The sequence below is a fragment of the Staurois parvus genome, unplaced genomic scaffold (genome assembly GCF_062004578.1).
Source record: "Staurois parvus isolate SC_StPar_1 unplaced genomic scaffold, SC_StPar_1.0 ptg000102l, whole genome shotgun sequence".
NCBI lineage: Eukaryota > Metazoa > Chordata > Amphibia > Anura > Ranidae > Staurois > Staurois parvus.
The window spans coordinates 5,549,032-5,564,891 of NW_028317898.1; positions in this window are offsets into that span (position 1 = coordinate 5,549,032).

The following is a 15,860-nucleotide window of genomic DNA, read 5'->3' on the forward strand; positions in this document are numbered from 1 at the left end:
CTTGAATAGGCCAGGCTTAAACCAAGATAGGAACAGCTCTTTAATAAAAAGATAACCAAAGGACAAAATATAGTCAGAGTTATCACCGTATGCTCCAGGTAGCACTCAGAAATGAGGGACGTTTTACAAAACATACTGGTATCTTTTTACGAGCAACATGACTCTAAGTAAATATGTAAAGAACTACATGGAAGTAGTAATCAGAAATTATGATCCATTCGAGATCAGGTAGTAAGCAATCACTATTTAAGTGGCCCTTGGAGGGCCCATGTAGGAGAAAAGGAAACTTTAAGTGTGACTCATGTAATCACTGTCCATGGATATGTCAAGATGAGTTTGTGATTCTACCAAACAGCATACATCATAGACCATGGCATCATGTGGACTGCAATAACAAAAGGGCCATTTATTTAATGTATTGTAAATATGGGTCATTTTATAATGTGACGTCAAAACAACCCTTTGGTCGGAGGACTTATGATCAGCTGTAACTTACTGAGAACTGGAAATTGTGTGCTCCAATCAGTAAACGTTGATCTGCTGCATAATTATGACATTGGCTCTATCAGTTGCAGGGCACTAGACAGGATACATGAGAATCTGACAAATGGTAACCTTGATAAGAGTTCTGGAAAGAGAAACACCCTGAATTCATGTGTAAAAGGCCACTTCTCCCCCTAGTCTAAATGAAACCATAAGTTTTAACTCTTTCCTATAGTTGGTTATAGACTAACGATGATTCAATGAAAGCTTTCCTGATTATTCACCGAAACTGTAGAACAGGAAAATGTGGTTCTTTAACTTTAACTGTTATTGTTATGATAATATGTTAATTGATTTGGAGTTACAAACATTTGCACAATCTGGTGAAGCTGTGCGTGGTAGCCAGTCAGGTCTAACTTCAGCTTGTTCCATTAAGCTTTGGCAATAAAACCTGGGAGCTGACTGGTTTCTATGCAAAGCTGCAACAGGCTTTGCACTCCCAAGCTTTAGTAAATAACCCCCTGTGTGCCTTCCTAGTAAAATGTCATCCTATTACTCCCTCTGTATGGCTGGAGTTCTGTATTGGAATGTTATTTAAGAGTCTTGATATGTTTATAGTATATGATCCATGTACAGCAGGGTTGTTGATATACAATTGCTGCTCATATTAATATTATTTTGATATATAACTAGACAATTGTTGTTAGTTGTCTAGAGGGATGCCTTGTTAAGGTGTTACTAAACACACCACTGTAAAATCAGTCTGTATATGCAGAAAAGCATGCTTGTTATACTCACTGTGAAACCTAGGGGGTTAATCCTGACTTCTCTGATCCTCCCCTTCTTCCAGTGCCCCCCTCTAATCTCCTGATAAGACATATCGTGTGCAGTCACTCCGCACATACCATGTTTGGTGTGTATTGCTAGAGAGGGTTTTTTTTCTCTTCGGAGAGTGCATGTGATCAGCACAGGGCCCATCAGCACTGTCCAGAGAGAGGTCAGGGGTTCTGCATCCTCCTAGAGCAAAATGAAAATTATATAGTGAATGCAGGGCCCTGGGTTTAGTAACTCTTTAAGTAATTATAGACTGAATATGGAGAGGGTAGGAGATGGAGAGAAAACAACTCTACCGAACCTTGTATATTGATTTAACTAGTACCATACCCCTAAGGAAAATGGCTCAAAAAACCCTAACCAGAAAAGCTAGTGGGGCTTTAAAGGTACCACACCATAACAATAGAAGTATAGTAGAAATGCATAGACAATAGATAAAATTAAACACCTTTTTATTAGGTTAAAAAATCACCTATAGGTTGAAAAAGTTGAGCATGAAACTTGAAAAAAACATAAAATTACAATCAATAATAAAGAAAAAAGAAACGGTTGCAATAAGTTGTGGCTGGACTTCACAAGTCCTTAGGGTATCTACAGATGGCATTGGAGGGCAGGTAGATGATGCTGCATTGAAGGACCTTGAGGTCTCATTCACACTATACGTGCATAAAATCCAATGGAAAAACTGAATTGACTTGCATAGAATATTTTGGGTTTGTTCACACCATATACAGAGAGGTGCATTTTTCCTAATGTAGGTCTTTTCAAGGACATACATTGCAAAAAATGCATACATGGTGCCTATTCCTTTACAGAAAATATATGCACATAGCACAAGTGTTGTGGTGTGAATAGGACACGTAGAACACAATTGTTTTCTTTGTGTCCTACAGTAGGAAAAATGCACCTCTCTGTACATGGTGTGAATAAAGCACTACTTATAGATGACTTCATAGTCTTTGGGAGTTGAAGTTTGTGGATTGATATTGTCTCCCTGTACAGCAGCATTGGTGATCAGTTTTTCCCGTTAGGATGAACTCTATATACCCTTATATTTGGAAGCTGAGGGTACTCCTTCATACAAATGTAGGTACCACCTATATTACTGGGAATGTTGTCTGCCACCTAGTGGTTATTTACATAATTACAGGTGTGTATGCAATATATCTATAATACCTGGCTGTATTAAAAGGAGAGGAGTGTCTGTCCACCTGCAATCAGAATGAATCCACGAGAATGGAGTTTTGTGGCACTTGTGATGTAAGAGGGGTAAGTGAGTATAATAATGTGATAGGAGTAACTAAGGTGTATATTTGGTTAATGTCTACCTGTGACAATTTAATGCAAACACAATGTACAATGGTGCTTTTTGTTACATAGTCTGGTTGAAAAAAAGATACAAATCCGTCTAGTTCAACCAAAGGGAAAAAAATTTATACAATCCTATATACACAATCTTATACCCCCAGCTGATCCAGAGGAAGGCAAAAAAAAAAGCTTGATCCAATTTGCTCTAGCAGGGGAATAAATTCCTTCCTGATCCCCGTAAGAGGCAATCATATATCTCCTGTTCAAGTAATAATTGTGTCACAAAGAGGTGTTGGGGTGCAGAATATAGGTATCCAATAAGAACTGTGAGATTCCTCCACCAATTCGCTCATCCATGTCTTTATGGACCTTGCTTTGTGCACTGGTGTGCAGTCAGGTTGGAACAGGAAGGGGCCATCCCCAAACTGTTCCCACAAAGTTGGGAGCATGAAATTGCACAAAATATCTTGGTATGCTGATGCCTTAAGGGTTCCCTTCACTGGCACTAAGGGGCCAAGCCCAACCTCTGAAAAACAACCCCACACTATAATCCCCCCTCCACCAAACTTTTACACTTGGCACAGTGCAGTCAGGCAAGTACTGTTTGGCAACCGCCAAACCCAGACAAATCCATTGAATTGCCAGACAGAGAAGTGTGATTGGTCACTCCAGAGAACACGTCTCCATTGCTCCAGAGTCCAGTGGCACTTTGCATTGCACTTGGTGATGTAAGGCTTGTATGCAGCTGCTCAGCCATGGAAACCCATTCCATGAAGCTCTGTACGCACTGTTGTTGAGCTAATCTGAAGGCCACACAAAGTTTGGAGGTCTTTAGCTTTTGACTTTGCAGAAAGTTGGCGACTTCTGAGCACTGTGCGCTTCATCATGCGCTGACCCCGCTCTGTAATTTTACGTGGCCTCCCACTTCATGGCTGACATGAGGTTGTTCCCACTTGCTTCCACTTTGTTATAATACCACTAATAGTTGACCATGGAATATTTAGTAGCAAGGAAATTTCATGGGTGGATTTATTGCACAGGTGGCAACCTATCACGGTACCACATTTCCACGTTTGAATTCACTGAGCTGCTGAGAGTGACCCATTCTTTCACAAATGTTTGTAAAAGCAGTCTGCATGCCTAGGTGCTTGATTTTATACACCTTTGGCCATGGAGGTATACTTTTGGCAACATAATCTATATGTATGTGTATGTATGTGTATATGTGTGTGTGTATGTATATATATATATGTATACAGGTGAAACTCGAAAAATTAGAATATCGTGCAAAAGTTCATTTATTTCAGTAATGCAACTTAAAAGGTGAAACTAATATATGAGTTAGACTCATTACATGCAAAGTAAGATAGTTCAAGCCATGATTTGTCATAATTGTGATGATTATGGCTTACAGCTCATGAAAACCCCAAATCCATAGACTCAGAAAATTAGAATATTGTGAAAAGGTGCAATATTCTCGGCTCAAAGTGTCCCACTCTAATCAGCTAATTAAGCCATAACACCTGCAAAGGGTTCCTGAGCCTTTAAATGGTCTCTCAGTCTGATTCAGTAGGAATCACAATCATGGGAAAGACTGCTGACCTGACAGTTGTGCAGAAAACCATCATTGACACCCTCCATAAGGAGGGAAAGCCTCAAAATGTAATTGCAAAAGAAGTTGAATGTTCCCAAAGTGCTGCATCAAAACACATTAATAGAAAGTTATGTGGAAAGGAAAAGTGTGGAAGAAAAAAGTGCACACGCAGCAGGGATGACCGCAGCCTGGAGAGGATTGTCAGGAAAAGGCCATTCAAAAGTGTTGGGGACTTTCACAAGGAGTGGACTGAGGCTGGAGTCAGTGCATCAAGAGCCACCACACACAGACGGATCCTGGACATGGGCTTCAAATGTCGTATTCCTCTTGTCAAGCTGCTCCTGAACAACAAACAACATCAGAAGCGTCTTACCTGGGCTAAAAAAAAACAGACCTGGTCTGTTGCTCAGTGGTCCAAAGTCCTCTTTTCTGATGAGCGCAAATTTTGCATCTCATTTGGAAACCAAGGACCCAGAGTATGGAGGAAGAATGGAGAGGCACACACTGCAAGATGCTTGAAGTCCAGTGTGAAGTTTCCACAGTCTGTGTTGATTTGGGGAGCCATGTCATCTGCTGGTGTTGGTCCACTGTGCTTCATTAAGTCCAGAGTCAACACAGCCGTCTACCAGGAGATTTTGGAGCACTTCATGCTTCCTTCCACAGATGTGCTTTATGGGGATGCCGACTTCATTTTCCAGCAGGACTTGGCACCTGCCCACACTGCCAAAAGCACCAAAACCTGGTTCAATGACCATGGGATTACTGTGCTTGATTGGCCAGCAAACTCGCCTGACCTGAACCCCATAAAAAATCTGTGGGGCATTGCCAAGAGAAAGATGAGAGACATGAGACCGAACAGTGCATAGACAATAGATAGCAGCCTTGGGGGCAATTTTTGGTTTGTTCATCTAGCAATATTTTTTGACTTACAAGATTCAATAGCCGACCAAAAAAGTAAGAAAAGTCGTTCTATAAAGCTGAAATTTGTTTTCTGTCCATTTTCCATCAGTCTTTTGGCATGCATTTTTTTGTTTGTTTTATGCCTCTGTTTTCATACTACATATGAAATTATATTATACTTTACCCCACTGGGCTCAACAGTATATCCTATGGCTGTGTTTGCTCTGTTGATTGTGTATATACAGTTTATTTGTACCTGTTGCACAGCAGTGAGGCTCTGTTCACACCCCAGCATTGTTCATGTAGTTAGTACTTTGCAGTATGCTGGGTTTTATGTAAGTTATCATTCATTCCTGTGGATGGTTGGCTGTGCTGGAAACTGCACTAAAAATGCAGCAAGTGGTATTATTTTTGATTTCACTAAAATGGAAAGGTAAAAATACAGTCCAAGAAGGTACAGAAATAAAAAACATAATCTTATAAAAATTTATCAATATTGGATATTATTTTTGTAACATGGAGATCTGCCTTAAATCAGTTAATTTCCTAATCTCTTACTATACAGTAAACATTAGATTTTTAACAAGCAACTGATTGCTAATACTGCATAGACAAAGCACAGGTTCTGTATAACCTTAACAGCCTTTTCCCACTATTGCAGTGAAGTATTGTATATGTTAATGCAGTGCACAATTTACGCACATGTGTCAGAGCATTGAGGTGACATTCTATTGGCCCCTAACATGCTAAGATAACACACCCACAGAAATGGTGCATGTGCTATGTGTTGGACATTGGCTGCCCATTCATTTGAATTAGCTGCTGTAGCCTCCCTAGCGGTCTGATTATGTCCATATTTCTGTGCTCAAAGCGGTACATTTTTTTGCATGGAAATATGTATTTTTTTTATTGTAGGCCTGTACTTTTTAGGAATAACTCACTGAAATCTGTCCGAACAAGAGTCTAGTAAACATCCCGGGTATGTTAAAATTTGAAACACAAAATCATAAATTATAATTTAATGAATAATCATAAACAAATAATAATATAAAAATAATAAATTTAATTCAATAATATAATCAAACCAAAAACACTGAAATTTTAAATATAGCGCCAAGTTCGCACATCACTGAGCAAAGTCGCAAAATCGTTTTCAGTGTCCAATGACAAATTTCCCCACAAATCATTATCATTCAATTCTGCAAGTGATTCTAATTTATTATCGCTGTTCTCTAGCTGGTCTAAAACCGCTTTTGACCTAAAGGGACGCTTTTTGGACGCCATGGACGTTTCTCAGTTTCAAGGCAGAAAGAACAGTAAAAATGCAGGCAGGGCACAGGACAAAGCACTCGGGACAAAATGTATGTGAAATGGTTTGATACAGTAATGTTTTACTGTGTGATTTTAGTGTATTTAGTGAATGTCACTTTTACAACTTTCAAATTTCCCGCCAGTTCCGTCCCCTGTACGTCCCGACGTCGCAGGGGACGGAACCCAGAAGACAGATGCCGGCATCGGCCGGAGGACATTGCAGGGGATACTGCAGGAGGGACATCATGGGAGCGCAGGACAAGGTAAGAGAAGAACAGATCCCGGAGCAGCGCTGCATGGTATTCCCGAGTGTAGCTCGGGGTTATCGCTTGCGGTGCTGAAACTTTACCCCGAGCTCGGGAATACCTCCAGGGAGGTTAAACGACAGACTGGTACTTGTTCTATGCACTGTAAATATCCACACACAGGCCTGAAAAAAAATTGCTAATATAGTCATATGTGTTTGATTTTATGAAACGTATTTTTCTTTATAGGGTAGCAGTACTGTGAGCAAACAAACCAAGTGAGTGATTCCCTCGGGCTAGGTGCTAGTGTGATTTCACTCCACTTGTGAATGTTTCAGACAATCAGTTCATTCATCAAATTATAACCCCTAACATTTCAAGCATTTAGCCAAAATTGAAACTTTACTCCCCTTTTACTTTTTTCACCTCTTACCTTGTCACCTAAGTTGTCCACCAAAAATATACTCACATGCTTGGCCAATCTAGGGTATTCTGATATTCTGATATCTTGAAGGAGGTGGCTGTCTCTTCCAGTTTCTTTGAGCCAGCACCCAATGATCACAGAGGCACGTATACAATATGACAGGGACTGCTTGGCACATGCACAGTGCAGTAGAGAATGACTGAAATCCTCCTGGGATGCGTGGCATCAGTATCCCAGGAGGCAGTAGAGATGGGGTGGGGTTGGGTATGTACAGTACATCTAAGTGAAAGCCAGAAACAGTCAGCCAGAAACAAAAAATAGGCCCAGGCATTTTAGACTGAGCAGCCATTTTTAGGGGGTGGGGGTCCTCCAAACTGTAATATAAAGGGGCACTGTGATATAAAGTGGACCGCACTGTACAGGGGCACTGTATTGATTACAGTGCCCCTTTACAGTGCAGTCCCCTTTATATCACAGTGCCCCTAGAGATGTAATCACAGTGCCCCTTATATATTCAAAGAGATGGCCCAATCCAGCAAAGAGATATCCTCATATAGCAAAAACAGGATGTCTCTTTGCTGGACAGGGATGTCTCTGCTGGATGGGGATGTCCCTTCTTGGACTTGGCTGTCTCTTTGATGGACAGGGATGACTGTTTGCTGGATTGGGATGTCCCTTCTTGGACTGGGCTGTCTCTCTGCTGGATTGGGATGTCTCTTTGCTGGACCTAACTGGGCAAAGAGACAGCTCAGTCCAGCAAAGAGACACTGTCCAGCAAAGAAACAGCCCATCCAACAAAGAGATATTCCTCATACAGCAAAGACGGGATGTCTCTTTGCTGGAAGGGGATGTCCCTTCTTGGACTGGGCTGTCTCTTTCCTGGATTGGGATGTCTCTTTGCTGGACCCAACTGGGTAAAGAGACAGCCTGTCCATTAAAGAGACAGCCCATCCAGCAAAGAGACAGCCCCATCCACCGCTGCTACAGACCTGTCACAGTGTGCTGGTGGCCGTGGGTGAAGAAGAGAGGCTGCCGTTCTCTTCAGTGCAGTGGCCACCTGAGGTGTCAGCCGTGCTTCCTGCTTCTCTTCTGGAGCCATCACTACTGCTCCTCTTGTCGGCCCTGCTTTGGGCATAGCCGCACAACGGGAGGTGAGCAGCGGTCGCGGTCTGTATTAGCCCCGTCCAGACTACGGTCGCCGCTTACCTCCCACGGTGCGGCATCTTAAGCCCCGTAACACCGGACAATTGCCCCATGTGCCCTATGGCTAGTTCGGGCCTGGCCAGAAATATGGGGTCGAAAAAAAAAATAATAATATATATTACAAGACCCACAGGACTACCTGGGTTATGCTGTCACCTTCAGTTGCATGGGCACTGGCCAAAAAAATGCATGAATCTCCACCTGACCTGACATAACCCTCCAAGCTCAACTAGGCCTTATTTGTTAGCTCATGTCCTTTGGAGACAGATTTGCCCACAGGAGTCTCTCGGAAGGTCTCATTTCAGGGGGCTTAGTTCCTAGCCTACTCCTAACACCCTTACTCGGGTAAAGAAGGTCTTAATCTGGATTTATTGCTTTGGCCTTATGGCTAAGAAGTGCTGTAACTGAACCCTGCATGCAAGAACAGGGACAGCCTGCAATGTTGCCATTTTGTGCTTGATCCTGCGGGCAGCGATCTTTGGGGTATAAGGTATTCGGTGACCTTGCTGGCAGGATGCTTAAGAGGTCCAGGATAATGATCCCCCAGGAGTGCAGTCAAGTCCTTGAAGGCATTCAAAAAAAGGGGATTTGTGAAAAGAAATTCACAGAAAAAGCGGCTACATTATGAACAGAACGTGACACTCAGAAAAATTTCCAAAAATTATGCTTTATTACACATATATAAATATGACATATGGGCATTCGCCCTGGTTTACCATCACCTCAGTATGAGACAATACACACAGACCTAAAACCATATAAAATGACACCAAGACCGGTCTAAATGCATGTGCAACAGAAAAAATGACTGCAGGAGTCTAATGTCCCTGTAGCACAGACACATAGGTGAACACTTCCCAAAAGAGGTGTATCCAAAAATTATACCATAGGCATACCATAATATTGAATATTATAAATAGAACAATACCATTATGGTGAATCCCAATCAGGGAATCCAAAAATTGTACTATGGATATAAATATCACATGTATGCAATGCAGCAAGCACAATATGCGTCAAAAAGAGAACAACAAGCCTCAGGCCTGTATGGAGGGAGACATAAATGTCAAATATATGATGCAATACATTCCTGTGCCGGCACAAGTGGTTGGGGCCCATTCATCTGTAATATAAACAGCTGTATCCTAGAGCTCTTGAATGAAAATATGCCCCATTTATTCCCAGGGTGGAAGAAAAGATGCAAAAAGCAGCACTCTGCTTGAAATGGTATCTTCACCACTATATGTGGACTACACACCACCTTTCGTAGGGAAAACAGGACATATCCCAAAAGATCTTCTGCCTGTTGAGATATATGTGGTATATCCTGTATCCTATACAAAGCACCATGATGTCCCCATCCTGTAGTGAGACAAATGATATGTGGGAAGTCACTGACAGAGTTTACACTCAATAAGATATATAGGTCATATAGATCTCAGAGGACCATATATCTAATGTCCTGTAACAGTCCACTCACCACCTGTGCTGTGGGTATTAGGAATGAAAGAGATGTCCTTCATGGGTACTGCCATACACGGCCACAGAGGCCTAGGAACCACCGCTGACATCCGCCGATATACCGCGGGTTCCAGCCCCTTCTTGGCGCTTGTGCTGCTCACACTTGCCTCATGGCATGTGAAGATGGCTTCCTCCTTATGGGTCAGCGTGCGTTCCACCTAATGCGCATGACCGGAAGTGACGTATCTGACGTATGACGTCAACGCGTTTCGCCGATGGGCGTATCTCACTCAGCTTCGTCAGGACCAATGAAACAACTGCATTTCAATTTCCTATTTATAGTGGGTAAAGACCCACCCATTTATGCAAAAAAAGCTAACCTGCAATTGTTCCTAATGGAAGAAAAAAAAAGGGGGCTAAATACTTAGCACAGCTGCTGGTCTTTGTTGAATATAATTAAAAAGACAGACGGCTGGAGACAACAGAGAGGGGAGAGGCTTAGCAATTTTAACAATGCATATATTGATCAAAAGATCATGAATTAAATATACCAGTCAATTAACGCTTTTATCACATTTTAACCAGAAGATGGCGATATAAATCAGAGAATCAACAATTCTATTCATTGAATCAGGTTTTTTAGGAGACAATGTAAATTACCAAAAGACACCACAAGATGGCAACATAACCTGAGAGTTCTCATAAGGGTCATTACAACAAAAATACCCCAATTCTCAGGCAACCATCCTATGGTGTGGTTATTATTCAAAAAGAGGAGGTACTAAGGGACAATTAACCAGACAATCAATCCTTTTACATTTTTTAGAGCTATATTGAAGCTCATACCATAAGATCATCCATACTTTTGTTAGTATTCCCAATATATATAGGTTTATTTTGGGGTTATTTAATCTAAAGTCCAACCCTTTATAAAGACAAAAAAATGCCGTAAATTGCCCACCGCATGGCAATAAACAGGTACATAGTCCTATAAACCTATTTTTCCAAAAACACTTGGAGGTCACATTCCACATTTAACCCCTTAGGGTACAGTGTATCAAGTTTATATATCCAATGTTTCTCCTTTTTAAGCAGTTCTCTGTCAAAATCACCTCTCCTTTGTGGGAAGTGCAGTGCATAGAAACCTTTTACTTTTGTACCGTCCAGTTTACCTCCATGATATTTGGCGTAATGTTGGGCAAGATTACTGTCAGGGTCATTTGATCTAATATCTCTAAGATGTTCACCTATTCGTACTTTGAGTTGTCTTTTAGTCTTACCAACATACATCTTTTTACAGGGACAAGTTAAGATATATAATACTCTCACTGTGGAGCAGTTTATGAGACTCTGAATCTTATAATGAGTGTTATTTCCTGAGTCATAAAAGGAATCCGTACGATCCACATATTTGCAGATTTGACATTTTCCACATTTAAACATCCCCTTGGTACGTGATTTTAACCATGTTGTTTGTTTTAATGGTTGATAATCTGAATGAATAAGGAGGTCACCAAGATTTGGTGCTCTTCTTGCTACCATCTGGGGGCGCTCACCTACAATCTTACTCAACCTAGGGCATTGAGTTAGAATCTTCCAATGTTTTTCTAATATCAATTTTACATCTTGCCATTGGGCTCCAAATTGGGTTATCATTCTAACAGGTTGATCACTCGGTTTAGCCTTTACATCCTTTTTAGGAGATAATAAGTCCTCGCGGTCAGTTTGATATGCCCGTCTCCGAGCATTTCTAATTTGGGAGTGGGAATATCCCCTTTCTCTAAATCTTCTATAGAGGTCCTGAGCCTCCATTCTAAAGTCATTGATGTTTGAGCAATTTCTCCGACATCTCAAAAACTGTCCCACTGGAATCCCTGAAATCAGTGAACGTGGATGATAGCTTCTTGCCTCTAGTAGGGTGTTGGCAGCAGTAGGTTTTCTATATGTCTTTGTAAGGAGTCTTCCATTCTCAAGTCTAATCTCCAGATCCAGAAAAGAAATACATCTTTCATCAAATATATACGTGAGTCCAATGTTGAAGGAGTTCTGATTTAACTCTCCCAAAAATAGTTTTAATTCCTCAGATGTTCCTCGCCACACAAGGAACACATCATCTATATATCTTAACCAGATCTGGACATTAGCAAGAAATCTTGATGATCTGAAGACAACCTGCTCCTCCCAAAACCCCAAGTGGAGACATGCGTAGGCTGGAGCCCACGGTGCTCCCATACTGGTACCTCTAGTTTGTTGATAAAAGGTATTGTTAAATTGAAAAAAGTTATGTTTTAATGCAAACTCCAATAACTCACTAATAAATTCGTTCTGTCCTCCCAAAGTAGGATATGTTTTATCAAGAAAATAGGAGACTGATCTCACACCACATTCATGTGGGATAGAGGTGTAAAGTGATTCCACATCTATTCCCACTAGAATGGAGTTATCATTAATGATCATGTTTTCAATCTTAGCCAACACATCTTTAGTGTCCCTTACATAGGAGGGGAGATTAGGAACCATATCTTTAAGGAACAAATCTATATATTTCCCTGTTTTATCTAGGGGACCATTAATGGCTGAAACAATAGGTCTACCTGGAGGATTTTCTTGATTTTTATGTATTTTAGGGATAATGTAAAAAGTAGGGTGATTAAATTCTTCAGTTCTCAGATAGTCATATTCTTTTTTAGTTAACAAACCCACTTCTTTTCCTAGTATTAAGATGGAATTTAGTTTTTTTACCACCATATGGAAAGGATTCGCAGTCACTTTCCTATATGTGGATGAATCACTCAATAAGCGCTTCACCTCCCTGACATAGTTTAGTTCATTCAAAATCACTACATTACCCCCTTTATCACTTCTCTTAATAACAATATCTTTGGTCTCTTTTAGTTCTTTAAGAGCTTTTCTTTCTTTTTTGGTAAGATTATCACCAATTGGCATTTTCCACTCAAGATTTTTAAGGTCATCAGCAACAAAATCTAGAAATGTCGAGATCCTCATATTGGAGCGAATTTTCGGCATTTTTGTCGATCTAATATTCAGATCAACCTTCCTATTTATATTATTGGAATTGTCCAGGTCTATTACACTCTCATCACCATCCTCATTTTCCTCTATGAGAGATATCAACATATCTAGCATCTTGCGGTCCTCAATGGACGGGTCAGAGGCCATATCCTCCAAAATAGTGGGATTACCATGTATCATTCTCAAGAAAACTTTTCTTAGAAATAAGTTAACATCTTTAAATACCTCGAACTCGTCCATGGGGGTCACTGGTGAGAAGGACATACCTTTGTTCAATAAAGAAATATGTTCCCTTCTGAGTGGAAAATTAGCCAAAGATTACCTTATTGTCATGGATATTCTCTTCTACTACCTCCTTTGACTTCTTGTTCTGCCCTTGTCCTCCTGATGTTTGTTTTTTAAGGATTCCTCTACTTTCTTTTTGGATCCTCTTCCCATCTGTGATTGATGGATATGAGGAGGTTCTCCATTTTGTTGGTCTAAAAAAGAGACAGATTTTCCAAGATTTTCAGAATCACTTTCACTGGACATGGTTTCTCCCATTGATCTAGAATGTGAACGAAATACTCTTCGTTTAGATCGACTTCTACTTCTTTTTGTAGTGAGATCAAATATCTCACCTGTTTCCCAATCTTTTAGATCACGTCTAAATTTAGTTTGTTTAGTAGTTCTAAGATTTTTTTGTACTTTTTCAACTTCCTTTTTCAGTTGTTCATTATATTTTTCAAAGTTCTCCTGATTTTTGAAGGGATCTAAATCTAATGCACTTTTACTAATAGCCTGATCCAATTCTTCAAGTTGTAATTTTTCCTCCTCGACAATGAGTTTCATACCATTAATCCCATGTTCTATACACAGCACTTTCCATTTCTCCAAAAACCTTTCATTATGTAAATGTTCGGCTGGAACTACCTTACTTCTCAAACCACGTGGGATAATACTCTGTCTAATATAAGCTTCCAAGAAGCATACATCCCATTTCCGATTAAGACGTTTAATAACAAGCTTTTTATGTTCCCTGAACTTAATCTTAATATCCTCATCTTCAGTGGATAGATTTGGGCCTTCTGCTACAAAGGCTCGATGCATTTCCAACTCTACCTCCTCTCCCGGTATAAATGCCATGAATACAAGCCTCTCCACTCAATGTGCTCCAACCGTCTAATAAATAAAACACTCATAAACTGGGGTGATGGCAAACCAAATTACCAAAGTCAAATAACCTCTATAAGAACAGGTCCATAAGAACCCAAAAGACGCATGTATTAAAGGTAGTTATTAAGAGGTTGTCAAATGAATTATCATGTCACCCAATATTTGGTCTCCATTCAGTAGCCAAAAGAGGCATTCAAAAAAAGGGGATTTGTGAAAAGAAATTCACAGAAAAAGCGGCTACATTATGAACAGAACGTGACACTCAGAAAAATTTCCAAAAATTATGCTTTATTACACATATATAAATATGACATATGGGCATTCGCCCTGGTTTACCATCACCTCAGTATGAGACAATACACACAGACCTAAAACCATATAAAATGACACCAAGACCGGTCTAAATGCATGTGCAACAGAAAAAATGACTGCAGGAGTCTAATGTCCCTGTAGCACAGACACATAGGTGAACACTTCCCAAAAGAGGTGTATCCAAAAATTATACCATAGGCATACCATAATATTGAATATTATAAATAGAACAATACCATTATGGTGAATCCCAATCAGGAAATCCAAAAATTGTACTATGGATATAAATATCACATGTATGCAATGCAGCAAGCACAATATGCGTCAAAAAGAGAACAACAAGCCTCAGGCCTGTATGGAGGGAGACATAAATGTCAAATATATGATGCAATACATTCCTGTGCCGGCACAAGTGGTTGGGGCCCATTCATCTGTAATATAAACAGCTGTATCCTAGAGCTCTTGAATGAAAATATGCCCCATTTATTCCCAGGGTGGAAGAAAAGATGCAAAAAGCAGCACTCTGCTTGAAATGGTATCTTCACCACTATATGTGGACTACACACCACCTTTCGTAGGGAAAACAGGACATATCCCAAAAGATCTTCTGCCTGTTGAGATATATGTGGTATATCCTGTATCCTATACAAAGCACCATGATGTCCCCATCCTGTAGTGAGACAAATGATATGTGGGAAGTCACTGACAGAGTTTACACTCAATAAGATATATAGGTCATATAGATCTCAGAGGACCATATATCTAATGTCCTGTAACAGTCCACTCACCACCTGTGCTGTGGGTATTAGGAATGAAAGAGATGTCCTTCATGGGTACTGCCATACACGGCCACAGAGGCCTAGGAACCACCGCTGACATCCGCCGATATACCGCGGGTTCCAGCCCCTTCTTGGCGCTTGTGCTGCTCACACTTGCCTCATGGCATGTGAAGATGGCTTCCTCCTTATGGGTCAGCGTGCGTTCCACCTAATGCGCATGACCGGAAGTGACGTATCTGACGTATGACGTCAACGCGTTTCGCCGATGGGCGTATCTCACTCAGCTTCGTCAGGACCAATGAAACAACTGCATTTCAATTTCCTATTTATAGTGGGTAAAGACCCACCCATTTATGCAAAAAAGCTAACCTGCAATTGTTCCTAATGGAAGAAAAAAAAAGGGGGCTAAATACTTAGCACAGCTGCTGGTCTTTGTTGAATATAATTAAAAAGACAGACGGCTGGAGACAACAGAGAGGGGAGAGGCTTAGCAATTTTAACAATGCATATATTGATCAAAAGATCATGAATTAAATATACCAGTCAATTAACGCTTTTATCACATTTTAACCAGAAGATGGCGATATAAATCAGAGAATCAACAATTCTATTCATTGAATCAGGTTTTTTAGGAGACAATGTAAATTACCAAAAGACACCACAAGATGGCAACATAACCTGAGAGTTCTCATAAGGGTCATTACAACAAAAATACCCCAATTCTCAGGCAACCATCCTATGGTGTGGTTATTATTCAAAAAGAGGAGGTACTAAGGGACAATTAACCAGACAATCAATCCTTTTACATTTTTTAGAGC